This window comes from Bos mutus, chromosome 19 (assembly GCF_027580195.1).
Source record: "Bos mutus isolate GX-2022 chromosome 19, NWIPB_WYAK_1.1, whole genome shotgun sequence".
Taxonomy (NCBI): Eukaryota; Metazoa; Chordata; class Mammalia; order Artiodactyla; family Bovidae; genus Bos; species Bos mutus.
In genome coordinates, this window is record NC_091635.1 from 41,106,763 (window position 1) to 41,134,407 (window position 27,645).

The 27,645-nt window shown below is 38.4% G+C and overlaps 1 protein-coding gene across 3 annotated transcripts in view; it reads left to right on the plus strand.

Annotated features, from left to right (window-relative positions):
• SSH2 (slingshot protein phosphatase 2) overlaps positions 1 to 27,645 on the plus strand; it is a 246,358-nt gene that overhangs the window by 111,428 nt on the left and 107,285 nt on the right. The gene's annotated exons all lie outside the window — the stretch shown is intronic.

Genomic DNA, 27,645 nt, shown 5'->3' on the forward strand with positions numbered 1-27,645 from the left:
AATAATTCACCGAAATCCTTAAATATTTGAAAGTGTAGCACTGTCAATGTTGTAATGCAACAAACTATATTTTATATGATATTTTAGTTTCTCAAGATTGCATAGAATTCTACTTTCTTTCTTGTTATAAGTACATTATTATACTGTGACCCAATAGAGTATATCTTTTGTATGAAATAAGTGCCTTTTAAAAATATTTGTTTAAATGTCTGTGAAATAAAAAAAAATTTTTTTTTAATCAACTCACTTGAGGACATTATGCTAAGTGAAAAAACCCATTCCCCAAAAGACACATACTGTGTGATTCTACCTATACGAGATACCTAAGGTAGTCAAATTTTCAGATATGAAAAGTAGAATGTTGGTTGCCAGGGTCTGGTGGAGGATGGATGAGGAATTATTGCTTAATGGGTACAAAGTTTCATTTTTGGAAGAGAAAAAGTTCTTGAGATGGATGGTAGTATCAGTTGCACAACAGTGTGAATTACTTAATCCCCTGTACGTTTAAAAATAGTTAAGAAGGCAAATTCTATGTTATATGTAGTTTACTATATTTAAAAAACAAATGATCTGTTCATGCCCACTAGGTCCTTTTTTATGATAGCTAATTCTGGTGATATGTTGTCTTTTGCAGAAGATAGGCATAAAAATATCATAACACAGTTGTAGAACTGAAAATCAGGTTATGTATTCTTACCTTTTTGGTAAAAATATAAATGGATGAAATTCAGTTCCAGTCTTTTCTTTTGTATATTTATGAACTCATTGCTTTTCATCTTCTTATGTTCTGACCCACTTTGCTGACTGGAGAATAAACAAAGCCATGTAACATGCCAATATTCAGCCATTTTGACTTACAAATGGCTGTCTCATGAGTCAGCCTAATAAAATTTCAGGGTAATAAATGTTCTCAGTTGTGTCTGACTCTTTGTGACCCTGTGGACTGTAGCCCGCCAGGTTCCCCTGTCCATAGGATTTTCCAGGCAAGAATACCAGAGTGGGGTGCCATGCCCTCCTCCAGGGGATCTTCCCGATGCAGAGATCAAACCTGTGTCTCCTACATTGCAGGCAGATTCTTTTCCACTGGGGCTTCCCTGGTGGCTCAGAAGGTAAAGCATCTGCCTGCAGTGCAGGAGACCCGGGTTTGATCCCTGGGTTGGGAAGATCCCCTGGAGAAGGAAATGGCAACCCGCTCCAGTACTTTTGCCTGGAAAATCCCATGGACAGAGGAGCCTGGTAGGCTACAGTCCATGGGGTCCGCCAAGAGTCGGACATGACTGAGCGAATTCACTTTCTTTCTTTTCCACTAGTGCCACCTGGGAACCCCAGGTAATAAATAAAAGTGAGCAAAAGGAAGATACCCTTGAAATAAATCTTTGAAATCCCAAGATATCTTTTTTTAAGATAACTAGTTGTGGAAGGAAATAAAGTACATGTAAATTTAGAAAATATTTTAATTATAGTAGAATTCTCCCATTTCTGTATGTATCAACTGTAAGTAAGTAGGTTTGCTACTTCAAACCTAGCAATGAAAGTTTTGTAGCAGGTGGGGAAGAGAAAGAGAGAGCAAGCAGTGTGGGCCAGAGGAATATCAGAAAATATCCTGGTAAGTTCTGGGTCTTGGATAAATGGGATGTAGGTAGGAGAACAGAAGAGCATTCCATACACAGGAGGATGGGGAGGTAGGAGGATATGCCCAGAAGGATGGAAGTAGGTACTAATGTGTTCCAAGGGCAATAAGAAGATCATCATTCATATCTTAAGAGTAGAACAACTTTGATTTGGTAGATCTTTGTCTAAAAGAATGCATGACTGCTGGATAAGGGTCTGGCAGTGTTATGCAGTATGAGAGGAGGCAGGAGAATGAGCTAGAAAGCCATTGCAAGCAGATGGCTAGAGGTGGGCAGTCACCTCCCTAACTGATAGCAGCATGAAGACAGAAACTGTGTCTTTTATTTCAGCATCCACAGCAATTAGTCTGTAGTTGGCACTCAATAAATGCTCATTAAATGAATGAACAGGAATAGAAGATTGGTTGATATCTTTACTAGAAATGGTGTAGTTGAAAAAGAGAACTTGTAAGACGACATATGAAGAGTTCACCTCTGACATGTGAAACAGCAGAGCAATAGTCAAGTGGAAATAGCTTAAAGAGGGCTGAAAGAAAACATAGAGTCAGGGCATGTCTTTGTGTAAGATGTAATTTCAAATGGTGGTGGTTTAGTCACTAAATCGTGTCCGACTCTTGTGACTGCCCACCAGGCTTCTCTGTCCATGGCATTTTTCAGGCAAGAATACTGGAGTGGCTGCCATTTCTTTCTCCAGGGGATCTTCCCGACCCAGGAATCAAGCCCAGGTCTCCTACATTGCAGGCACATTTTTGCATTGCAGGTGGATTCTTTACCAACTAAACTATGAGGGAAGTCCTAATTTCCCATGGTACCGTGTTACTAATGCATTCGTTTTGTAGACACATCTTTCTTCAGATCTCTGTCTCTGGTCCCTCATCAGGTTTTCCTTCTCTTGCCTTTGGTCTGTTTCTTTTTTACTTTCGAGCTACGACTTCATTTCAGCCTGTTCAGTGAAATAATGTTTGTATGGATTTAAATATCATAATGACAATAAATACTACATTGCCCATCTTTTGCTGTGGAAAGGAAACAGGTGTACTTCTACCTGAGTGTGTGTTCTAGTTAAAGAATTTGTTAACTTAGAGAATAAGAGCATTATACCTAAATTTTTTTAAAAAGGTGGTAAAGAGGAAAAGTCTACTGTAAATATGAACTGTTAATTTATCCTCATATATGTATTTCGGGAGGGGGGGCTTCCCAGGTGACGCTATTGGTAAAGAAGTGAAAGTGATAGTCACTCAGTCATGTCTGACTCTTTGCGACCCCATGGACTATACAGTTCATGGAATTCTCCAGGCCAGAATACTGGATTGCATATCCTTTCGCTTCTCCAGGAGATCTTCCCAACCCAGGGATCGAACCCAGGTCTCCCACATTGCAGGCGGCTTCTTTACCAGCTGAGCCAAGGGAAGTCCAAAGCTGCTCAGTCATGTCTGACTCTTTGCAACTCCATGGGTTATACAGTCCATGGAATTCTCCAGGCCAGAATACTGGAGTGGGTACCCTTTCCCTTCTCCAGGGGATCTTCCCAACCCAGGATCGAACCCAAGTCTCCTGCGTTGCAAGTGGCTTCTTTACCAGCTGAGCCACAAGGAAAACCCTTGGTAAAGAACCTACCTGCCAATGGAGGAGATGTAACAGATGTAAGTTCAGTCCCTGGGTCAGGAAGATCCCCTGGAGGAAGGCATGGCAACCCTCTCTGGTGTTCTTGCTTGGAGAATCGCATGGACAGAGGAGCCTGGTGGGCTACAGTCCATAGGGTTGCAAAGAGTCGAACACAACTGGAGCAACTTAGCACACAGCACATATATATTTAAAAATTTTAAAACAATCTCATACTTATAGAAAAATTGTTGATACAGTGCAAAGAACTTTTTATTTTCTGAGCCATTTGATAGTAAGATGCCCCCATCACATCACTTTTCTGTTTTAAGAAATAAAATGTTATTATTTCACAGAGAAACCTTATATTGAACTTAGAATATGTGCGTGCGTGTGATTGATTGATTTATAAAAGTAAAGCTTTCCCATGTGTTAAAAACCAGCTCTAACTGATGATAGTGAAGCTCTACATCTTCTGCTTTTGGTCTGTCTGAACTCTGAATCTCCACCTCTGTCCATATGGGTTGCTCTTCTGATCCAGAAAACTCTCAGCTGTTTATAAATACTTTGATGTGGCCACCAGGGGGTGTAGCGAGCTATCCTCCCATCCTCGAGTTCTGCCACTTTGTGCTAAGTGCACAGTTTGGAAGGTTCTTTCCTAGCCGCTCAACAAGAATAAGAATTTTCATTTCACTGAAGTACTCTTTGTTTCTGAAGAATGTGTTCACAGACTCTATCTTATATTTATCTGACATGTTCTGCTTCTGAGAACAAGAAGGATTCCTTTTAAATCTGATTTGAAAAATTAATTATTGCAGCCACAGTGAAATTAGGTATATCTGTTAAAGCTAAATATAGTTAATTCTACTTTCTTCCCCCAGATGTTATTCTTCAGGGTATAAACAACAAACAAAAGTCACTTCCCCTTAATTCTTGACTTGGCCAAACTAAATTTTTGAAAAGTTGTTTTCTTATAAAATTCTGGAGACTAATGAAGTGTCAAATACCTATTGCTTCGAGAGGATGCTGGGAAGATATTGAAGAAGGAAGCACCAGGAATCTGCCTGTCCACTTTGACAACAATTGCACTGGAGAATCTGTCTGATGTAACATGAGTTTGAGTAGACTCCAGGAGTTGGTGATGGACAGGGAAGCCTGGCATGCTGCAGTCCATGGGGTTGCAAAGAGTCAAACACGACTTATTGTGGAGCTCTGTGGTCTATTGAAGGCTTGCAACCTCCAAGGAAAGAACTAGAGGGTAAATTGTTATCAATTTTAGCTCTTAACTCTTAGTAACTACCCATCCCTCACTCTCAGCTATATGGTAAATAGCCATGTACATGTTCCTGGTACAGCTTGCATACAGCTTATATTAATAGCAAATGGGGTGAGCAAAAAGTATCCTATCCTCCAGATATCAAGATATCAAGGATCTGTGATCTGATAGCTGAGTGCCACTTCTGACCATTGAGGTGCAGACAAAGAGGCAGGCAGCCACTGTTGCGGAATAATCCCCCTTTTTGTTGCAAGCCCCTCTTCATGCTGAAGTGTTTCAGGGATTTAAAAAACTAGCACCTTTTTTTCCTCCCCTTTCACTTTTTGCCTTTCCGCCTTTTGAGAGTCAGACATTAAGGATGAGGACTTCAGAAACATCTCATATGGGGGAAAATTGAACATGTCTATGTATGCCTAGGGAAAAGCTCAGAAAAGACCTGAAAAGAGCTTAGGTTTACATCTCAGCCTAATCCTCAGTGAGATGGCCTTGTCATCATGCTTAGTTGCTTAGTCATGTCTGACTCTTTATGACCCTTTGGACTATAGCCCACCAGGCTTCTCTGTCCATGGGATTTTTCAGGCAAGAATATTGGAGTGGATTGCCATTTTCCTCCTCCAAGGGATCTTCTTGACCCAGGGATCAAACCTGCGTTTCCTGTGTCTCCTGCATTGCAGGTGGATTCTTTACCTGATGGCCTACAACAATCAAAAAGACAAAAACAATAACAAAAAATAGTAAACCCTGGGGAAGGTGAAGAATCACATTTCCAAAGTTACTACATTATTAGATTCAAATGTCCTATGTTCAACAAAAAAAAAGCACAAGGCATACAAAGAAACAGTAAAGTATGGTCCATTCAAAAGAAAAAAATAATAGAAACTGTCCCTGAAAAAAGATGTAATGAAGATATACTATACAAAGACTTTAATGCAACTATCTTAAAGACATTCAAAATACTAAAGGAAAATGTGGAGGAATTTACAAAAATGATATGTGAACAAAATGAAAGTATCAATAAGGAGATAGAAAGTCTAAAAAGAAACCAAAACAGAATGTCTGAAGCTGAAAAGTACAGTAACTAAAAAGAATTTCACTAGACAGATTCAAAGGCAGATTTACCAGGAAAGAGAAAGGAAAATCAAACCTGAAGATAGGGCAATGGAAATGATCAAGTCTGAGGAACAGAAAAAAAAAAAGACTGAATAAAAGCAAGCAGGGCCTAAGGGACTTAGGGGAGATCATCAAGAGGACCAACATGTGTCATGAGAGTCCCAGAAGGATGAGAGAGAAGGAGGCAGAGTAAATATTTAAAGAAATAATGGCTTAAAAGTTCACAATTTGGAAGTTTCCTGGTGGCCTAGTGTTTAGGATTCTAGGCTTTCACTGTTGTGGCCCAGGTTCAATCCCTGGTCCAGAAACTGAAATCCTGCAAGCTGCATGGCACAGCCAAAAGGGGGAAAAAAAAAAAAAAAAACCTTCCCAAATTTGATAAAAGACATAAATATCCAAGAAGCTCAACAAACTCCAGGTAAGATGAACTCAAAGAGACTCACACTAAGACACATTATAATCAAATTTCCAAAAGACAAAGAATCTTGAAAGCATCAAGAAAAAAGTATCATCACATACAAGGGATCCCCAAGGTTAGATCATTAGCAGATTTCTCATCAGAAACTTGGAGGCCCAAAGACCTATGAACCAATACATTCAAAGTTCTAAAAGAAAACAACAGTCAACCAAGAATCCTACATCTGGCAAAACTTCCCTTCAGCAGAGAAAGAGAAATTAAGACTCCAGATTAATAAAAGCTGAGGAAGCCTGTGACCACTAGACCTGCCCTGCAGGAAATGCCCAAGGTTTCTCCTGCCAAGTGAAAATGAAAGGACATCAGACAGTAACTCAAAGCCATATGGAGATATAAAGATCTCAGTAAAGGTAATTACACGGGCAATTATAAAAGCTAGTAGTATTGTAACATTAATTTGGAACTGCACTTTTTGCTTTCTACCTGATTTGAGACTAACACATTTAAATGAAAAAACCTTCAACTATTAGTGTAAAAACTAGTGTTACGATAACTTTGCTTTGTAACTCCATATCTTGTTTTCTGCATAATTTAAGAGACTATGCATTTAAAAGAATTAATAGTTTATGTTTTGGGATCCACAATAAAGGTGTTGTGACATCAGCAACTGAAAAGAGTGGAGACAGAGCTGTAAAGGAGCAGAATTTTTGTATGTTATTGAAGGTAAGCTGGTATAAATTGAATTTAAAGTGTTAAAACTTTAGGTTGTTATATGTAATCCCATTATAACCACACACAAAAAATTAGCTATAGAACATATGCAAAAGGAAATGAGAAAGGAATTTAAACATTTCACTACAAAAATGCAGCTAAACACAAAAGAAGACAGTAGTGCAGGAAATAAGGAACAAAATGCTTAAAGGCACATGTAAAATAAATAGCATAATGAGAAGTGAGTCCCTTCCTATCATCAGTTACTTTAAGTAATTTCTCCATTGTGGGGAAGGGATAGTTTGGGAGTTTGAGATGGACATGTACACACTACGATATTTAAAATAGATAATCAGCAAGGACCTACTGTATAGCACAAGGAACTCTGCTCAATATTATGTAACAACTTAAATGGGAAAATAATTTGAAAAAGAATATATATATATATGTATATATAACTGAATCACTTTGCTGTATACCTGAAACTGTCACAACATTGTTAATCAACCATCATATAAAATAAAAAGTTTTTAAAAATACATTAAAAAATAAAATGGAAATTATATTTTTAAAAAATCTCACCTCTTCCAGAAAATTTTCAGGAAACTTTGAAAAATTAATAAAGTTAATATACTTACCTTCTTGTTCACTACAAGTTATTTCTTTTGGATGAAAGAATAAGAGGCTATTAGGAAAGATTTATTCTACACACTTAATTCAAAACTGCTGAGTTCAATATAAGGTCAAGTTTTTATTTTCCTTCTCTCTTTCTGATATTCTTGTGTTTATGGGTTTAAACAGTATAAACTGTAGGAACTCCTAATATACATGATTTTTCTTACCCTAAAACATAGTTACATAAACATATGCATATACACACACAGGGTATACAAATACACATACATATTTAAAATTACATATATGTATCAGCTGTAGGTGTTTGTTTTAAAGATATTTTAAAGAAAGTAAACACTTCAGAAAGATTCCCTATTATAATTCAAATTCTCAAATCACCATCATCATCAAATTCCTAATCACTTCAACACTTATATTTAATTATCTCAGAAGATGAAGAGTAAACCATCTGATGGAGAGTTTTTACAAAGTAAAATTAAAAAGCATTCATTAGAACTAATGTGTTGAATATTAGTATTATTTGTAGACTATTAGTCTTCAGAAAAGATAGTTCAAAATGCTTACCACACTTTCATCAGGTGCTTAGCAAATAAGATTTCTGAAAAACAAACAATTTCCCAGGTAAAAGTGAAACCTTATCCCAGTGCAACATCTGTTTTTCAAATTGTAATTTAATAGGAAATCTATATAAATGTATATAATTCATAACCATGCAAATACTTATACCTGTGTAATGACAGAAAATTGGACTACATTATTGTGTATCTTCACTGTAATGATATTTCTATGATAAAAATCCAGTTCCTTTCTATCTGTAAAATGAAGATTGCATCTTCTCATCTATCTTATAGGACTGTTGAAAATGCAAGCAAAATTATTCATAGGAAAGTTTAAATGAATATTCAGCACCAAATATTAAGGCAAGATATAAAGTGATGGTACTTTCACTAGTATTTTCTAAATTCTTTTCCATTTTAATTTCACAAACTCACAGTCTTATTTCTCTAATTCTGTGCTATGACTGATACCCTGTACATCATCTAGTATTAAGATCATTTACTGAGGAAAAACAAGAAGAGAAATTGTCAGACTTCAAATTACCAATAAACTTCTTATTTAGTACAAACCTAATATTGAATTAGAAACGAGCATTTCCCATCTCTGAGTCAAATCTGATTCAACTTGGATGATTACCAAAAGTCATAGCTATAGCCATTGGATGCTAAATGTAAAACCCTGTTTAAAGGTACTGATCATCTTGCTTCATTCAACAATGAATATTTATTAAGCACAGACTCATCTGCTTGCTTCTCTGACTCACTGCTATTCCACCATCCTGAGGCAAAAAGATTGTATTAATAAACATAACTGGCAGACTGTTCTGGTATTCATTATTCACTGGGAATTTCCTCAAGCCAAGGAATCATTTGGAGGGAGAAGAAAGGACCTGTTATCGATTACCTAAAACAGCTGTTCTACTGATACAACAAACAAAAGATCAGGAAATTTAGAAACTGTGTAAAACACATAATTGGTTATGAGCCACCTTTGCTTATAATAATCCTTACTGTTCAGTGGAAAAATTCTCACCTCATGCTCTTACAGAGCTCTGTGCTTCCCTTTCCCAGCACTTCCAACGCTGTTGTTACACATTATTTGTTGTCTGTTCTTGCCACTTAAACTGAGTGAGAGCAGAGATAATATCCTGTCCACGATTATATCCTTAAATTCTGGCACATAGATGGTACTAAATTTCTGTAGAAGGAATAAATGAAGAACTATACTTTCCACTTCCAATTTGCCTTGATTCATGGACCTGACATTCCAGGTTCCTATGCAATATTGCTCTTTACAGCATCGGACCTTGCTTCTATCACCAGTCACATCCACAGCTGGGTATTGTTTTTGCTTTGGCTCCATCCCTTCATTCTTTCTGGAGTTATTTCTCCACTGATCTCCAGTAGCATATTCGACCCAGATAATCACGATGGTGTGATCACTGACCTAGAGCCAGACATCCTGGAATGTGAAGTCAAGTGGGCCTTAGAAAGCATCACTATGAACAAAGCTAGTGGAGGTGATGGAATTCCAGTTGCGCTATTCCAAATCCTGAAAGATGATGCTGTGAAAGTGCTGCACTCAATATGCCAGCAAATTTGGAAAACTCAGCAGTGGCCACAGGACTGGAAAAGGTCAGTTTTCGTTCCAATCCCAAAGAAAGGCAATGCCAAAGAATGCTCAAACTACCGCACAATTGCACTCATCTCACACGCTAGTAAAGTAATGCTCAAAATTCTCCAAGCCAGGCTTCAGCAATATGTGAACCGTGAACTTCCTGATGTTCAAGCTGGTTTTAGAAAAGGCAGAGGAACCAGAGATCAAATTGCCAACATCCGCTGGATCATAGGAAAAACAAGAGAGTTCCAGAAAAACATCTATTTCTGCTTTATTGACTATGCCAAAGCCTTTGACTGTGTGGATCACAATAAACTGTGGAAAATTCTTCAAGAGATGGGAATACCAGACCACCTGATCTGCCTCTTGAGAAATTTGTATGCAGGTCAGGAAGCAACAGTTAGAACTGGACATGGAACAACAGACTGGTTCCAAATAGGAAAAGGAGTTCGTCAAGGCTGTATATTGTCACCCTGTTTATTTAACTTATATGCAGAGTACACCATGAGAAATGCTGGACTGGAAGAAACACAAGCTGGAATCAAGATTGCCAGGAGAAATATCAATAACCTCAGATATGCAGATGACACCACCCTTATGGCAGAAAGTGAAGAGGAACTCAAAAGCCTCTTGATGAAAGTGAAAGTGGAGAGTGAAAAAGTTGGCTTAAAGCTCAACATTCAGAAAACAAAGATCATGGCATCCGGTCCCACCACTTCATGGGAAACAGATGGGGAAACAGTGGAAACAGTGTCAGACTTTATTTTTCTGGGCTCCAAAATCACTGCAGATGGTGACTGCAGCCATGAAATTAAAAGACGCTTACTCCTTGGAAGAAAAGTTATGATCAACCTAGATAGCACATTCAAAAGCAGAGACATTACTTTGCCAACAAAGATCTGTCTAGTCAAGGCTATGGTTTTTCCTGTGGTCATGTATGGATGTGAGAGTTGGACTATGAAGAAGGCTGAGCACCAAAGAATTGATGCTTTTGAACTGTGGTGTTGGAGAAGACTCTTGAGAATCCCTTGGACTGCAAGGAGACCCAACAAGTCCATTCTGAAGGAGATCAGCCCTGGGATTTCTTTGGAAGGACTGATGCTAAAGCTGAAACTCCAGTACTTTGGCCACCTCATGCGAAGAGTTGATTCATTGGAAAAGACCCTGATGCTGGGAGGGATTGGGGGCAGGAGGAGAAGGGGACGACAGAGGATGAGATGGCTGGATGGCATCACTGACTCGATGGATGTGAGTTTGAGTGAATTCCGGGAGTTGGTGATGGACAGGGAGGCCTGGCGTGCTGCGATTCATGGGGTCGCAAAGAGTCAGACACGACTGAGCGACTGATCTGATCTGGTCTGATACTTTCCACCCATTTTTCAGACTTTGGGAAGAGATACTTAGCCTCATTGAGCCCATTTCCTCCACTCTATAATAGAAAAAAGAATATTTTACAGTTTTTTGCAAGGATTTGAGATATAAAGGTTAAATGCCTATCATTATAGGCACTCAGCAAGAGGTAAGGTATTATTATTACTGTTAATCCTTTTTATCATTATAAACTGAGCTCTTCTAAAACTAGGGTCATAATTTTATGTTCATAAAAAACAATTTGTTGTTGTTCAGTCACTAAATCATGTCCGACTCTTTGTAGCCCCACGGACTACACTTGGCTTCCCTGTCTTTCACTCTCTTCCAGATTTTACTCAAACTCATGTCCATTGAGTCAGTGATGCCATCCAGCCATCTCATCCTCTGTTGTCCCCTTCTCCTCCTGCCCTCAATCTTTCCCAGCATCAGGGTCTTTTCCAGTGAGTCGGCTCATGGCATTAAGTGGCCAAAGTATTGGAGCTTCATTCAGCTTCAGCATCAGTCCTTCCAATGAGTATTCAGGGTTGAAGTAAACAAATCTTTATAGTATTTCAGAAACCATAAAAATCACTAATAGCCTAGTTATTCATCCCCCCAGCTCCAAAAAAGACAGTTGATACATTAAAATTTTCAAATAAATTTAAATATACCTGGCAAGGCCAATGTGGGTTTAGGAGGGGGGTTGTTTGTTCGCCATGCCCTGCCTTGCGGCATGTGGGATCTTAGTTGCCCTACCAGGAATTGAACCCGTGCCCCCTGCAGTGGAAGTACAGAGTCTTAACCACTGGAGTAGTTCCAGGCCAATGTTTTTTTGGTGTTTTGTTTTGCAGAACATCCCTCTAAACAGTTGAAATATGTAATCAATGAAATCACTTTTAATATTCAACTGAATTAAATGGTGATTGTCTTAAATAGATTTGCATGTAAATTCCACAGAATACCAAAATAATTTTTAGAAAATCAAACTCCAGGCTTTCTATTAAAAGGATGATCTCTAACATATATACATTACATACACACAATACTGCTGCATCTTTACCCACATAAAATTTTTATCATTGATACTCTCTGGAACGGGAAAATACAGGCCATGTAAAAGATAGGAAAGGCATATATGGCAGGATTACTAATAATTACATATGAAAATATGATGCCAGTAAGAAGTTCGTGTGTTACTGTTTTTAAGGTGGATATTTTAGTTTGATCCATGGGTCGGAAAAATCCCCTGGAGAAGGAAATGGCCACCCACTCATGTTCTTGCCTGGGGACAGAGGAGCCTGACGGGCTACATACAGTCCATGGGGTCACAGAAAGTCAGATACAAACCAAAGCAACTTAGCGTGCAGGTTATCTGTGATTGAAAAGAAGAAATGGTTGTTTTTTTTAGAAGAAATAACCTGTTGGCTAGAAGTTACATATGAAATTCCAAGTCCTAACTGTGTGTGATAAGGTAGCTATGCAGGAGCTTAAGTTTTAGAATACCAAATTCCACCATGGAAAGCTCATTAACTGGATTATTTCCGAGCCTTCCCCAACCCTAGACTTTTGTTTGCTTTTTATATTATTGTAGTTTATTTGGGGGTATATTAAACTTTAAATGCGATATAGCAGAAGACAAGCCTATGCAGATCTCTTCAGATGTCAAAAATATGTCAAGAATGAGAAATTAAATTATCCTTCACAAACACACACAATTACATTTCTAGAAACTTCTGGAAAATAATTTCTGAGCCAAATTTATGTGAATCTTCTAGGTTCAAGTATGTGAACACATCTTTGGAAAGTTTTTAATATGCAGAGGATTCTAATCATCTTATTGGTATCTGTACCTTTCGTAAAAATACTCCTGTTTCTTGAAGTTTAGACTTTAAATATTGTACCCTTTTTCAAGATCAGTTATTTGGACAATGTTTTAATTTGTCATAGGGTTTTACCTCTCTCTATTGGCTTGTTTCGCTCACGTTATAAACATGGTCAGATCTTTATAGGACCAAAAAAACTAAAATATAATTTTACAATACTGTTTCATAACCTTGTCTTCAGCTCACACTACAAGTTTGTTTTGATTTCTGAAAGGACAGTCTATATTAACTGCCTCCTTTGTCAACTCATATTCACTGTTTCACCTGTGAAATCTGACTTTTTGCCCCTTTCATCACTCCAAATGCTGTTCTTGTTAAGATTGCCAGTGAATAATTTTTTATCCCAATTTTAAATGACACTATTGCCCATTCCTCTATGCAGTTCTCACCTCCTTTGGCTTTCTTTTTTAAAAAATATTTATTTGACAACACTGGGTCTTAGTTGCAGCACACAGGATAGTCAATATTCATTCGGCATGCAGTATCCTTTGTTGTGACATATGGGATCTAGTTCCCTGACCAAGGATCGAACTCAGGGCCCCTGCACTGTGAGCATGGAGTCTTACCCACTGGACCACCAGGGAAGTCTCTCCTTTGGCTTTCTTATCATCATTCTTTGCTGGTTCTCCTTATACCCTCTGCCCAGAGTATCTCAGTTGGTTTCACCAGCAGTTCTTACCTGTTCATCTCTCAGAAGTTAATTTTTCTCCAGAGACTATCCTTGCCTCACTTTTATTTCCTGGAGTAGAAATTTTTAACCTTTCGGAAAACATGGGGTTGTTTGAAACGCTAGGTAAAATGCTAGAATTTTTCGTTAGAAAAATGTGTGCATACTGCTTAATTGTGCATACTGTTTCAAGGATACTCGTGGCTTCCCATCCTCAAATCTATGTATTGTCCCTCAGTGACCCTGTCCACCTCATTATTCATGCCTCTGTGCCCAGAACTTTCAAATCTATTGAGTTGGCCAAAGAGTTTGTTTGGGTGTTTCCATAAGATTTTACCTCAGATCCCATTTTGAGCTCTAAACCCTTATTTCTTACTGCCTACAACCTCTTATGTGTCCTGTGATTGTATTTATTGTATTTATCAGATTTCTCTTCCAAAGTTTCCTCCCCATTTTAAAAAAAGTTTTTGCTGGGTATAGGTGATTTACAATGTTGTGTTAGTTTTAAATGTACAGCAAAGTAAATCAGTTATACAGGTAAATATATTCACTCTTTTTTTAAGATTCTTTTCCCATCTAGGCCCTTACAGAGTATTGAATAGAGTTTCCTGTTCTATACAGTAGGTCCTTATTAGTTATCTATTCTATATATAGTAGTATGTCTGTGTCAATCCCAGTCCTCTAACTTATTCCCCCTTACCCCCCAGTTTAAATTTTACATCTGTAACTCTATTTCTGTTCTGTAGATAAGTTCATCTGTAGCCTTTTTAAAATTTTTTGTAGCCTTTTTTTTAGATTCCACATGTAAATGCAATATCATGTGAGATTTGTCTTCTGTGTCTGATTTACTTCACTCAGTATGACAATCTCTGGGTCCATCCATGTTGCTACATATGGCATTCTTTTGTTCTTTTCTATGGCTGAGTAATATTCCGTTGTATATATACACTGCATCTTTCTTTATCCATTCCTCTGTTGATGGACTTTCCCCACTGATTCCACCAAGCTTGTTCCCTTGGCTGTGATTTCGCTGCGTAGTAGGTAGGGGCAGTAAGGATCTCATTCATCCATACATGCACATCACTAATTAGATGATGAGGCATGTGGCTTCCCTAAGAGAGTCTTAGTGACTCCCACCATTTATCTGCATTTCATTGAATTTCTTCACTTTGACATTCAGAGAAGAAATCATATCATGTCAATACCCACTGTGGGCCTTTGCAACTTCTCTTCTTAAGACTCTATCATCTGTTTAAAAGTTTAAGCTAGAAACTTCATATTCATCCCTGACTTCCCAACCCCACCCTCCAAGGCTTCAGTCCCTAAGCCATCATTTCTGCATTCTGAACCTCTTTCTGATGAAAGAACAAATATGAAAAAAGTTACAGACTGAAACAAGGAATTGCTACAGACAAAATTATTTTAAATCCGTGAAAAAGACTTCTTGACTAAACATGCAAGTGGGAATAGTAAACATCAGGATTAAGGTGGACTTGGTCACTTATCTTTTCATTCTGTAGTGATACTGTAGGCTTTGTCATCTGGGTATTCTTTACCGTTTGGCAAAACATGTTATATTTTGATCAAATTTTAAAGCTTGCATAATATACAGTTTATTTTAGTGTAGAATTTGTGTTAATAGCTTTATAAAGGACTTTAATTCTGTATTTATAGAATCATTATGGACAGAAAGGGTTACATAAAATATACAAATGTGTTTTTATCTCAGACTTTTCCCTTTCTCTCCATGACCTCTGCCTCAGCCTTAACCTAGTCTCTCTTCTTGCTTAAATTACTGGCTCCTAACATGATCCCTCTGCATCTAACTGATCCTCATGCCAATACAGTCTCCACCTACTCTCAGAGATGACTCAGATTTATTCATGTCACTTTGCAACTTAAAAATCTCCTGTTATTCTCTGTTGCCTGTAGAGTGGTCTAGAATTTGTTATAACATTTTAAAAACTTTAAAAACTGACCTCATTCCAACTTTCCAGCCCTACCCTTGCCACTAAGCCCTATACTCTTTATTCAGGCCTTGATGAACTATCTGCCCTTCCCAAAACATGTCTTTTATCCTCTCAAAATTAACTTATATATGCCTGCAAGCACCCAATTCATACTTTATACTTTATAATCTCATTGAGTCCTTGTAACAGTCGCAGGAAATTACCATTATTGCCCATTTTATAGATAAGGAAGCTGAGACACAAAGAGATTAGTGACTTGCCTATATCATACAGCACAGAACTCAAATTCTAAGTAGAATAAACTACACCTGGTAATATAAGAAGAAAAAGAACTTTCTGGTAATTCATTCAGTGTTAACTAAATCTGTCACCAGGCTCACACTCAAAGTCCCAAATTCATTTTCTGTGATATAAAAATGACAATAATGATAAGAAGTTTGCAGTAATAAATTTCTCTGACTATTTTTGTGGTTTATTATATTTTTATTTGCTCATTTTTTTAAAGTCAGCTTGTGCATATTTTAAATTTTAATTCAAATGTTAATTAATTTAAATATAATAAGTACAGTTTTTCTTTAAAATTTTTTTATTAAGAATTGTGTTGATGCAATAATGTCTCTCATTTCCCAAAATGAAATTACTGTTTTTAACCCAACATAGTCCTTTTCCTTGAAGGACCTTCCTTTTGAAAGGCAGTATGCTGTTATTAAAATACTTCATTAAGCTTAGTTATCTTTTTTTTTTTTAGTTTTCTTTAAATATGTTACTTTACCTATAAAATTATGAAAATATCAACCCCAAGGAATAATTGCTATTAAATTAGGCCACTTAAGGTGAAGTACTTTATAAACAAATAATAAACAATGTAATTTCTTGTAATGTACTACAACAATATAGTTGAATGCCACTAAGACGAAAAGAGTTTTAGTTCATTGTTCTTAATTATATGAAAAGAGCACTAATATTGGAGTTAGGAGACTTATGTTTATATTGGTTGCATGACTTGAGACAAATACATTCATTCTTTGAGACTGTTTTCTCTTCATTAAAATGAAATTAGTATTCTTATTGTCAGGCAAAAATACAAATATGAAAATGCCTCAAACAGTAGGCAAAGTTCTAGTGTGTAGTAGTATATCACAGTGCATGCATGCAAAGTCACTTCCGATGAACACCGAACTGAGGAGAGTAGGTACCTGCATAGAGAGAGGGCAGAAGGCTCAGAGAAATTCAAAGGGGTGGTGCAGCTTCAGCTAATTGTTTTAGAATCTGAAAGGTGAAGTGTTAGGATGTGATTGTACAGTCTACTGAGCCTCTGGCGGTTTGTTATCCTCTCTGTTCTTTGCTGCATGTTTGAATATTTCACAATCAAACATTAAAAGGCATAGTTGCTAGTCTTCTTTTCCCCAAGCAAAGTATTTTTTCCCCCAGCAAAGTATTTTTCACTTCACTTAAGATCTATTGTCCAGTTGGCCTTCCAGCTGAGGTGGTATGAATTGAATCTGGCAATACCATATCTCTTCTGTTAGTTGATGTACTAGCTGAAGAATTGTACAGAATGCTCCCTTTCTACTGAGAATTGAGGAGTGTAACTTTTGCCTCCTTCTTGATTTTTGCCTAATCCAGAGAGAGAAAAAAAAAAAAACCCAAACTTTGTTTTATATTTAAATTCCTTAAAGATATTTGACATGGTTGTTGAAAAGTACATAATTGTATGTAACTGCGTAATTTTGCATGTTCATCTGATTTCAGAGAAGAAAGACATGGCAAGTGAAATGTGGCCAGGGAAGCTGATACATGAAAGCTTAAAGAGATAATGATGCTGCTCAGCCAGGTCTTGGAAATTTGATCAGTCTAAACAAACTGCATAGTACTAAATTGCTTGTGAAAGGGCTGAATCAGTCCTGCTGCGATTTGAACTTTTGGCTCCTGAAAGTCTAGGGCAGGCTTGAAAATAAAAATAAAACCCTTACATACTGGATTGTATTCCAGGCCCTCTACTGTATTCTCTGTATGAAGACGGCATCTACCCAAAGAGCAAGAGGCGGCAGAAAGATGAGGTAGTGAAGAGGAGTCCTAGGGAATTCTCCCCATATCAGCAGCTCCCAAGGGGAGAGAAACTCTGTCATTAACATATCAATTCCTTTAGGAAATATTTATGTAGAGCCCTAAGAAGAATGTAGTGGGGTGTGGGATAATAAATCAACTAACTAGAATATACTTAATACTTAGGACTTGCCTGGCACTGTTCTAGACTCTATGAAGTCCACGAAAGAGAATTATTCTGTGTGATTTGCTTCATCAGAGAGGTAAATTATGTGGCATAAAACAGAGAAGTGAAGTGAAAGTCATTCAGTCATGTCTGACTCTTTGCGACCCCATGGACTGTATAGTCCCTGGAATTCTCCAGGCCAGAATACTGGAGTGGGTAGCCTTTCCCTTCTCCAGGGGATCTTCCCAACCCAGGGATCAAACCCAGGTCTCCCGCATTACCGGTGGCTTCTTTACCAGCTGAGCCACAAGGGAAGCCCAGGAATACTGGAATGGGTAGCCTATCCCTTCTCCAGGGGATCTTCGTGATCCAGGAATCGAACCGGGGTCTCCTGCATTGCAGGCGGATTCTCTACCAACTGAGCTATGAGGGAAGCCCCTGAAAGCCTGGATAAAAATGGTCTCAGTTCAGTTCAGTTCAATTGCTCAGTCGTGTCCTACTCTTTGCAACCCCATAAATTGCAGCACGCCAGGCCTCCCTGTCCATCACCAACTCCCAGAGTTCACTCAAACTCATGTCCATCGAGTCAGTGATGCCATCCAGCCATCTCATCCTCTGTCGTCCCCTTCTCCTCCTGCCCCCAATCCCTCCCAGCATCAGGGTCTTTTCCAATGAGTCAACTCTTCCCATGAGTTGGCCAAAGTACTGGAGTTTCAGCTTTAGCATCATTCCTTCCAAAGAACACCCAGGACTGATCTCCTTTAGAATGGACTGGTTGGATCTTCTTACAGTCCAAGGGACTCTGAAGAGTCTTCTCCAACACCACAGTTCAAAAGCATCAATTCTTCAGCGCTCAGCTTTCATCACAGTCCAACTCTCACATCCATACATGACCACAGGAAAAACCATAGCCTTGACTAACAGATCTTTGTTGGCAAAGTAATGTCTCTGGTTTTGAATATGCTATCTAAGTTGGTCATAACTTTCCTTCCAAGGAATAAGCGTCTTTTAATTTCATGGCTACAGTCACCATCTGCAGTGATTTTAGAGCCCCCCAAAATAGTCTGACACTGTTTCCCCATCTATCTCCCATGAAGTGATGGGACCAGATGCTGTGATCTTAGTTTTCTGAATGTTGAGCTTTAAGCCAACTTTTTCACTTTCCTCTTTCACGTTCATCAAGAGGCTTTTGAGTTCCTCTTCACTTTCTGCCATAAGGGTGGTATCATCTGCATATCTGAGGTTATTGATTCTCCTGGCAATCTTGATTCCAGCCTGTGCTTCTTCCAGCATAGTGTTTCTCATGATGTACTCTGCATATACGTTAAATAAGCAGGGTGACAATATACAGCCTTGACGTACTCCTTTTCCTATTTGGAACCAGTCTGTTGTTCCATGTCCAGTTCTAACTGTTGCTTCCTGACCTGCATATAGGTTTCTCAAGAGGCAGGTCAGGTGGTCTGGTATTCCCGTCTAAAAATGGTCTTAGAAAAGGAATAATTTGAACAGGGAGGAGAGTAAGACTCATGTATAGGAAGACAGGATAAAAACCACCTAATTATGGCAAGGATTTGTTTTGGGAGAATGGCTAAAAAATAATTAAACTGATTGTGCTGGAGAAGGGATGGAGTTGAGAGTAATATGCCATAATGGCTGGATTATAGCAGGATTTAAATCATGGAGGATCTGAAGGCCAGAAGAAGAGCTTGGATGTGATCTAAAGGGGAATAAAGGACTCTTTGGGATTTTAAATAGGGAATTATTATAAAAGTGTTTAACTCTTAATCATTTTGATAATCAACATCTAAAGTGCCTGGCCTATAGATATTCAGGGTTAATCCAGTTGTATTCAGTTAATCTGTTAATAGTATGTTGACAGATTGAATTGGACCCATCTCAGCCTAAAGAGTGGGATTCCCAGGTGGCACAGTGATAAAGAATCTACCTGCCAATGCAGGAAATTCAGGAGGGTTCAGTCCCTGGGTCGGGAAGATCCCCTGGAGGAGGAAATGCAACCCACTCCAGTATTCTTGCTGGAAAATCCAGTCTGTGGGGTCACAAAGAGTCGGACGTGACTGAGCACACATACAGCAGCAGCCTAATGTGTAGGCTTCTTATCACCTTGATATTATTAGCTGGTTCATCTTTTTCTTTAACTATAATGAGGAGTGATAATGTTAGGGGAAACACACTGGTTGAAACCACCCACCCTGGCCAGGTACCATAGTAACCATTTGCATGAGTTGTTTTATGACAGGAGATCCTGATAAGGAATAGGGAACTAATAAGCCACCCCCAACCGGAAGAGATCAGGAAAGGTCTAAAGGAGACACCGCCTGTCCGTCCACTTCCCAGAATCCCTCTCGCTAGCATCCATCTTGGCTGAGCGATGCGTGGGCCACCAGGAAAGACTCTGAATTAGAATGATTGGCCAAAGACCACCCAGAAACTAATCCCATCACCATAAAACCCGAGACTGCGAGCCACGCGGCAGAGCAGTTCTCCTGGGTTCCCTTACCCTACTGCTCTCCACCCGGGTGCCCGTTCCCAATAAAGTCTCTTGCTTTGTCAGCACATGTGTCTCCTTGGACAGTTCATCAAGAGCCCAGTTTCGGGCCTTGGAAGGGGTCCGTCTTCCTGCAACAATAATACCTACCCAGCTAGTAAGTAGGTTTATTTAATTAAATGATATCACGATGCCATCATTATCCACAAATACAGTGAATGCCTCTTTCATGTAAGATGCTGTGTTTAAAAAAAAAAAAAAACTAGGAAAGCAAAAAACTGTAGAGGTTTAAGTGCTTTGAAAAATATCTTGTGATGAATATTAGTTTGAAATACAGAGCTCTACAGGATCTGGTAGCAAGAGAATGGTGTACAACAACCAGAAGGTCATCTTACTACTATATTTAGTACTGGGTTGCTGCTGCTGCTGTTAAGTCGCTTCAGTCGTGTTTGACTATGTGTGACCCCATAGACGGCAGCCCACCAGGCTCCACCGTCCCTGGGACTCTCCAGGCAAGAACACTGGAGTAGGTTGCCATTTCCTTCTCCAATGCATGAAAGTGAAAAGTGAAAGTGAAGTCGCTCAGTCGTGTCCGACTCTTTGAGACCCCATGGATTGCAGCCTACCAGGCTCCTCCATCCATGGGACTTTCCAGGCAAGAGTACTGGAGTAGGTTGCCATTTATTGTCAGGACCTGCCAGCTATAGCTAGGATCAAGTAGAGAAGGGAACACAAGGTGCAGGAAGGTAGGTATTTAAGGTCCCCAGGAGTTCTTCCTGTTGGCAATAGACCTTTTCAGACTTAAACCTGTTCTGTAGTGAACCTATATAATCATGCAGACAGTGTAGAACATTGATTAACAAAACAGATTCTTTCTGGAGCCAGAATAACTTGCTGAATTCAAATTACTGCTGTATTACCTTAGACAAATCAATTAACCTCTCTGAGCCTCGTAAAGATAATCATAGAAGCATAGGGTTGTTTGTGAGAATTGAGATACTTCATGTAAACTTTTTTTCTTAATTTTTTATTCTGTATTGGTGTATAGCTGATTAACAACGTTGTGATAGTTTGAGGTGAACAGTGAAGAGACTCAGCCGTACCTATATATGTATCCCTTCTCCCCCAAATTCCCCTCCCATCCAGGCTGTTACCTAACATTGAACAGAGTTGCATGTACTGTATAGTAGGTCCTTGTTGGGTATCCATTTTAAATATAGCATGTGTACATGTCCATCCCAAACGCCCTAACTATCCCTTCCCCCTGGCAACCATAAGTTCTACATAGAAACTCTTAATAGAGGATCTGTGCTGTGTGCTTAGTCACTCAGTCGTGTCTGACTGCAACCCCATAGACTGTAGCCCCTGGGCTCCTCTGTCCATGGGATTCTCCAGGCAAGAATACTGGAGTGAATAGCCATTCCCTTCTCCAGAGGACCTTCCCAACCCAGGGATCGAACCCAGGTCTCCCACACTGCAGGCAGATTCTTTACCATCTAAGCCACCAAGGATCTGGTACAGGGTAAATGTCAGCTCAGTGAATATCATTTATTGCTTTTATTTTCAAGACTTTCTCAGCTCCTCTAGATTCCATTTTATGTTACTCCAGTTTATTTCCCATTTTTCTGTCTCTGTCTCACCCTATTTCAGGACATTGATGGTATTAGGCCACATTTGGCTTGTTCATCTATAATATCTTGTGTATCATTAGCATCAAACAAGATCTTAAGATATCTTCTGAATTAAAAATTATATTATCTTCAAAATAATTTAAGTGCTATATATATTTTCTTACAGTCTAATTCTTTTAAATTATCTATGATAATTTCTTCATAATATTTTTCTTTATAAGTTAACATTTTTCTCTAGTTTTTTAAAGTATATTTTACTTTTCTCATACATATATACTGACATATACACATATATGTACTGCACTGTGCTTAGTCGCTCAGCCCTGTCTGATTCTTTGCAACCCCATGGACGGTAGCCCAGCAGGCTTCTCTGTCCATGGGCATTCTCCAGGCAAGAATACTGGCGTGGGTTGCCATGCCCTCCTCCAGGGGACCTTCCCAACCCAGGGATCAAACCCAGGTCTCCCTACATTGCAGGTGAATTCTTTACCGTCTGAGCCACCAGGGAAGGCCAACATATGTACATATATATCACATAGATTTAGTGTTTAATGTATTATGTAGAAGAGGTGTAGAAGAGAAGCTTGGGCCCTGAGTTAATTTACTAGATCATAGAGTGAGAGTAGACACAGAGATTCCAGTGGAAAATAAAAAAGTAAACCCTTTAGGAAGGCAATTTGATAATGTCTGCCGATTCCTAAGATGTTTAAAATATTTTAACTGCCAATTCCATCTCTCGGTATCTGCCCAACAAATATATTCACTTTAAAGCCCGAAGATTGTGTTAAAGTATGTTCATAGTGATATTGTCTATGATAGTAAAGACTGAAAACAATTTGAATGTCCATCAGTAGAGGAGTATTTAAATTATATATAATTTTAAAATAGAATATGAAGCACTCCTTTAAAAGAATGAGGTACATCTTTATAGACATGGAAAAGTATCTAAGATATAGTGATAAGTGTGGAGGGAGCACAAAGAGTAATAATATGTGTAGATAATTATGGCTTGTGTGCATGTATGTTTCTTACAGAACAGCTATAACATATTAATGTTTGCTTATGCAGGAAAAATTTCTGGAAGTATTAACAGTCATCCCTGGGAGTAGGATGATGGTGATGAGAAGAGTGACTTTTATCTTTCTACTGAAAAAAAAAAAAAATTTTTTGAGCCTGTGTTTGAAAGGCTGTGTTTAAATTTTTTTTTTTTTAATGTTTAAAGACAGTGAGGATTAAATGGTTAAATGTTTTGTAAGGTGTGTTGGATGTGAAAAGTGATCTATAAACGCCTCCTATTTTTACTAAACAATAGAGTTGTGAGGCCTTTGTAACCTGAAGAAAGCAGCATTTCAGCATTTCTTCCTACTAGAGTATATGGTGGTTAAGACTATGGGGGATGAATGCCTTAGATCTGCCTCTCATGGAGTTGATATGCAGATCCTTTCAGTATTTCCCATCGCTCTTATGGTGGAAAGTTCCATAGAAAGGATTGGAAGGGCTCAGTGACATTGTTCCAGCCAGTGTTTAAAACTATTGTCAGATATTCTTTTAAATAAAACTATTAGCCACATAGTGATTGCAAAACTTGATTGCTTTGAAGAGCCTTTGTTTACAGAGTTTGGTTTATTGTATTGCATGAAGAGTGCCTTTGACCAAGTGTAGCAAGATACCTCTTGGTACTGTCTGGGCAACAAGTTTGAAAATTAAGGGTATTATCTTGAGAGTTCTAGCCTAGCGTTTTACAGATTAACAGGAGACAGATTGTTGTGCTACTCTAGGTAACAGGCTTTTTGTTTTGTAACTCTTTAAAGTGTTGGTTTTCTCTCTTTTGACACTCAGGAGATTAATTTACTATTTATTTCACTAGATGAAGCCCTTAGAGAAAACATAAAAATACCAATAGGTCTTCTGATTGGTATAATCATTCTTTCTTATGACTAGGTATTTCAAAAATAAAGTTATATACAAAGTCAAAATCCCAGTAAGCACTGCAGATGTCATGTTACTACAAGATGACAATATGTAATTAACTGCCTGGAAAACAATAATAGAAAAGACTTCCTGAATGAAATGGTGGTGTATAGGGGAAGTATATTTGTATTTTAAATTTCATTCATTCATCTACTTCTCATCCCAAATACAAACAAATACGACACTTTCTGTTATCAGAAGCTGATTGGCCAATTTATGGATGGTAACAGTAACAAAAATCTGGTCCTGTCCTGTTCACAAAGTACTTGTGTCTGTGTATCTTAATAAACCTGTGAGGTAAGCATTACCATCCCACTTTAAAGAAACAAGGGCTGGGACAGGGTAAGTGTTGCCCATGGACAAAGTAGCTAGAATCTAGAACTTCCTGATGTCACATTCATTGCCATTTTAATATTGCCCACTTTAGCTGTTTTTGAGCTTGATGGAAGAGAGCACAGGGGATTATCTCTAGTTCAACATTTTCATTTTCTCAGTTAATAAACTAAAATGCACAGTGGACTTTACCCTAAGGTTGCCAGATTGACTTCAAACTCTGCTTGCTCCCTTCCACACAGAGCGTTCTTAATGACCTAAAGAAAAGCACATAGGTCTTTTGCCTATTAAGGGTTTTACCTCAGAGAAACAGTCAAAAGATAAGATTACATGGAAGATTTAGAAAAGCAAAAAAAGTTTTTAATAAAAATGCAAAACTTTATGATAGTCCTACACTCTGATCTAAGATTCTTCACTGAAGACTCCAGCTCTCTGATTTTATTTCTGAAGTCTTCCTCAACCTTTCTGTTAGCTCACTTGAGCTTACAGAGCCATTAAGGCCAAAAAAGTAGATTTTTGTGCCAGGTACTCTTTTCGGTGTTTTATATCTTTCAACTTAATTAATCCTCACAATAACTTTATAAATTAGCATACTAATACTGAGCTACAAATTAAGTAGCAATTTAAAGTTCATAGCTAATAGTGGTTCTAGAATTCAAGCCCAGCCTATTAAATTCTAAGGCCAGAATTTTTAACTGTTGAGCTATACTACTTTGTAACAGGCAAGTTTGACCTTGGAGTACCAAATGAAGCAGGCCAAAGGCTAACAGTTTTGCCAAGAGAAAGCACTGGTCATAGCAAACACCCTCTTCCAACAACACAAGAGAAAACTCTACACGTGGACATCACCAGATGGTCAATACTGAAATCAGACTGATTATATTCTTTGCAGCCAAAGATGGAGAAGCTCTATACTGTCAGCAAAAACAATACCAGGAGCTGACTGTGGCTCAGATCATGAGCTCCTTATTGCAAAATTTAGACTTAAATTGAAGAAAGTAGGGAAAACCATTAGGGCATTCAGGTATGATCTAAATTAAATCCCTTATGATTATACAGTAGAAGTGACAAATAGAATCAAGGGACTATTAGATCTGATAAAGTGCCTGAAGAACTATGGATGGAGGTTTGTATCATTGTACAGGCGGCGGTGCCCAAAACCATCCCCAAGAAAAAGAAATTCAGGAAGGCAAAATGGTTGTCTGAGGAGGCCTTACAAATAGCTGAGAAAAGAAGAGAAGTGAAAGGCAACGGAGGAAGGGAAAGGTATAACCAATTGAATCCTGAGTTCCAGAGAAATGAGAGATAAGAAAGCCTTGTTAAGTGAACAATGCAAAGAACTAGAGAAAAACAATATAATGGGAAAGACTAGAGATCTCTTCAAGAAAATTAGAGATACCAAGGGAACATTTCATGCAAAGATGGGCACAATAATGGACAGAAATGGTAAGGACCTAACAGAAGCAGAAAAGATTAAGGGAAGGTGGCAAGAATACACAGAAGAACTGTACCAAAAAAGGTCACTCAACTAGAGCCAGATATTCTGGAGTGTGAAGTCAAGTGGACCTTAGGAAGAATTACTACGAACAAAGCTAGTGGAAGTGATGGAATTCCAGCTGAGCTATTTAAAATACTGAAAGATGATGCTGTTAAGTGTTGCACTCAATATGCCACCAAATTTGGAAAATTCAACAGTGGCCACAGGACCGGAAAAGGTCAGTTTTCATTTCAATCCCAAAGAAGGCGAATGCCAAAGAATGTTCAAATTACTGCATAATTGGGCTCATTTCACATACTAGCAAAGTAATGTTCAAAAGGCAGAGGAACCAGAGATCAAATTGCCAACTGTGCCTTTGACTGTATTCACAACAATCTGTGGAAAATTCTTAGAGATGGGAATACCAGACCACCTTACCTGCCTCCTGAGAAACCTGTATGCAGGTCAAGAAGCAACAGTTAGAACTGGACATGGAACAATGGACTGGTTGAAAACTGAGAAAAGAATACATCAAGGCTATATATTGTCACCCTGCTTATTTAACTTATATGCAGAATATGTCATGCAAAATGCTGGGCTGGATGAATCACAATCTGGGATCAAGATTGCTGGGAGAAATAACAGTAACCTCAGATATATAGATGACACCACCCAAATGACAGAAAGTGAAAAGGAGCTAAAGAGCCTTTTGATAAGGGTGAAAGCAGAGACTGAAAAAACTGGCTTAAAACTCAGCATTCAAAAACCTAAGATCATGGCATCTGGTCCTATCACTTCATGGCAAATAAATGGGAAAACAATGGAAACAGTGACAGACTTTATTTTCTTGGGCTCCAAGACCACTGCAGACAGTGACTGCAGCCGTGAAATTAAAAGACGCTTGCTCCTTGGAAGAAAAGATATGACAAACCTAGACAGCACATTCAAAAGCAGAGACATCACTTCGCCAACAAAGGGCAAAGCTATGATTTTTCCAGTAGTCTTGTACAGATGTAAGAGTTGGAACATAAAGAAGGCTGAGCACCAAAGAACTGATGGTTTCAAACTGGGGTGCTGGAGAAGACTCTTGAGAGTCCGTTGGACAGCAAGGAGATCAAACGAGTCAATCAGTCCTAAAGGAAATCAACCCTGAATATTCATTGAGAGGGCTAATGCTGAAGCTGAAGCTCCAATACTTTGGCTACCTGATGCAAAGAGCCAACTCATTGGAAAAGACCCTGATGCTAGGAAAGATTGAGGGCAGAAGGGGGCGACAGAGGATGAGATGGTTGGATAGCATCATCGACTCAATGGACATGAATTTGAGCAAACTCTGGGAGATAAGGAAGGACAGGGAAGCCTGGCATGCTACAGTCCATGAGGTCGCAGAGTTGGACACAACTGAGCAACTGAATGACAATACTACTTTGAACTAAGTGACTTTGTTAAGTGGATTAAATCCATTTCTTAGGATCTCCAGATTGGATGAAATTCCTTTCCTAAGGTTCCCAACTCTCCCAAAAACAGATCTTGGGATATTTTCTTAGGGTTTTATTATCCCATTTTACAGATGAAGTTAAGTGAGTTGGCCAGAATCTTAGATTATTCAGTGACTGTGTTAGAAGTAAATTTATGTCCTTTGGTTTCTAGCCCACAGTTCTTGAGATTATAAATTAACACTGTCACCTTTGAGCTCATTAGCTATTGTCAATTCAAGTGATCCACCCATGTTGAAATTTTGTTACAGCAATGAAAGTATGTTTACATCCTTCACATTTCACCTTTGGGTCTTCCCTGGAGTACATTTAGGTCACTATGCAAGTCCCTAGTTTTATACAGTTTTACAGTGTTTATACCCTACAACACATGAAGACATAGTAGTGGAGTATGTCTTAAAAGAGACATCTATTGCTTTAAAATTTTTAAAGTGCTATTAATATATGAATCTGCAAAAATTTTAATTTGATCATTGCTAATGCTATCAAGAGCCAAGTTAACATTTTAGAATATTCATATTTCTGACCCTTGAGATGATAGGCAAATGACATGACCAAATTAATTTCATATCCACTAAACTCAAGCAGTAAAG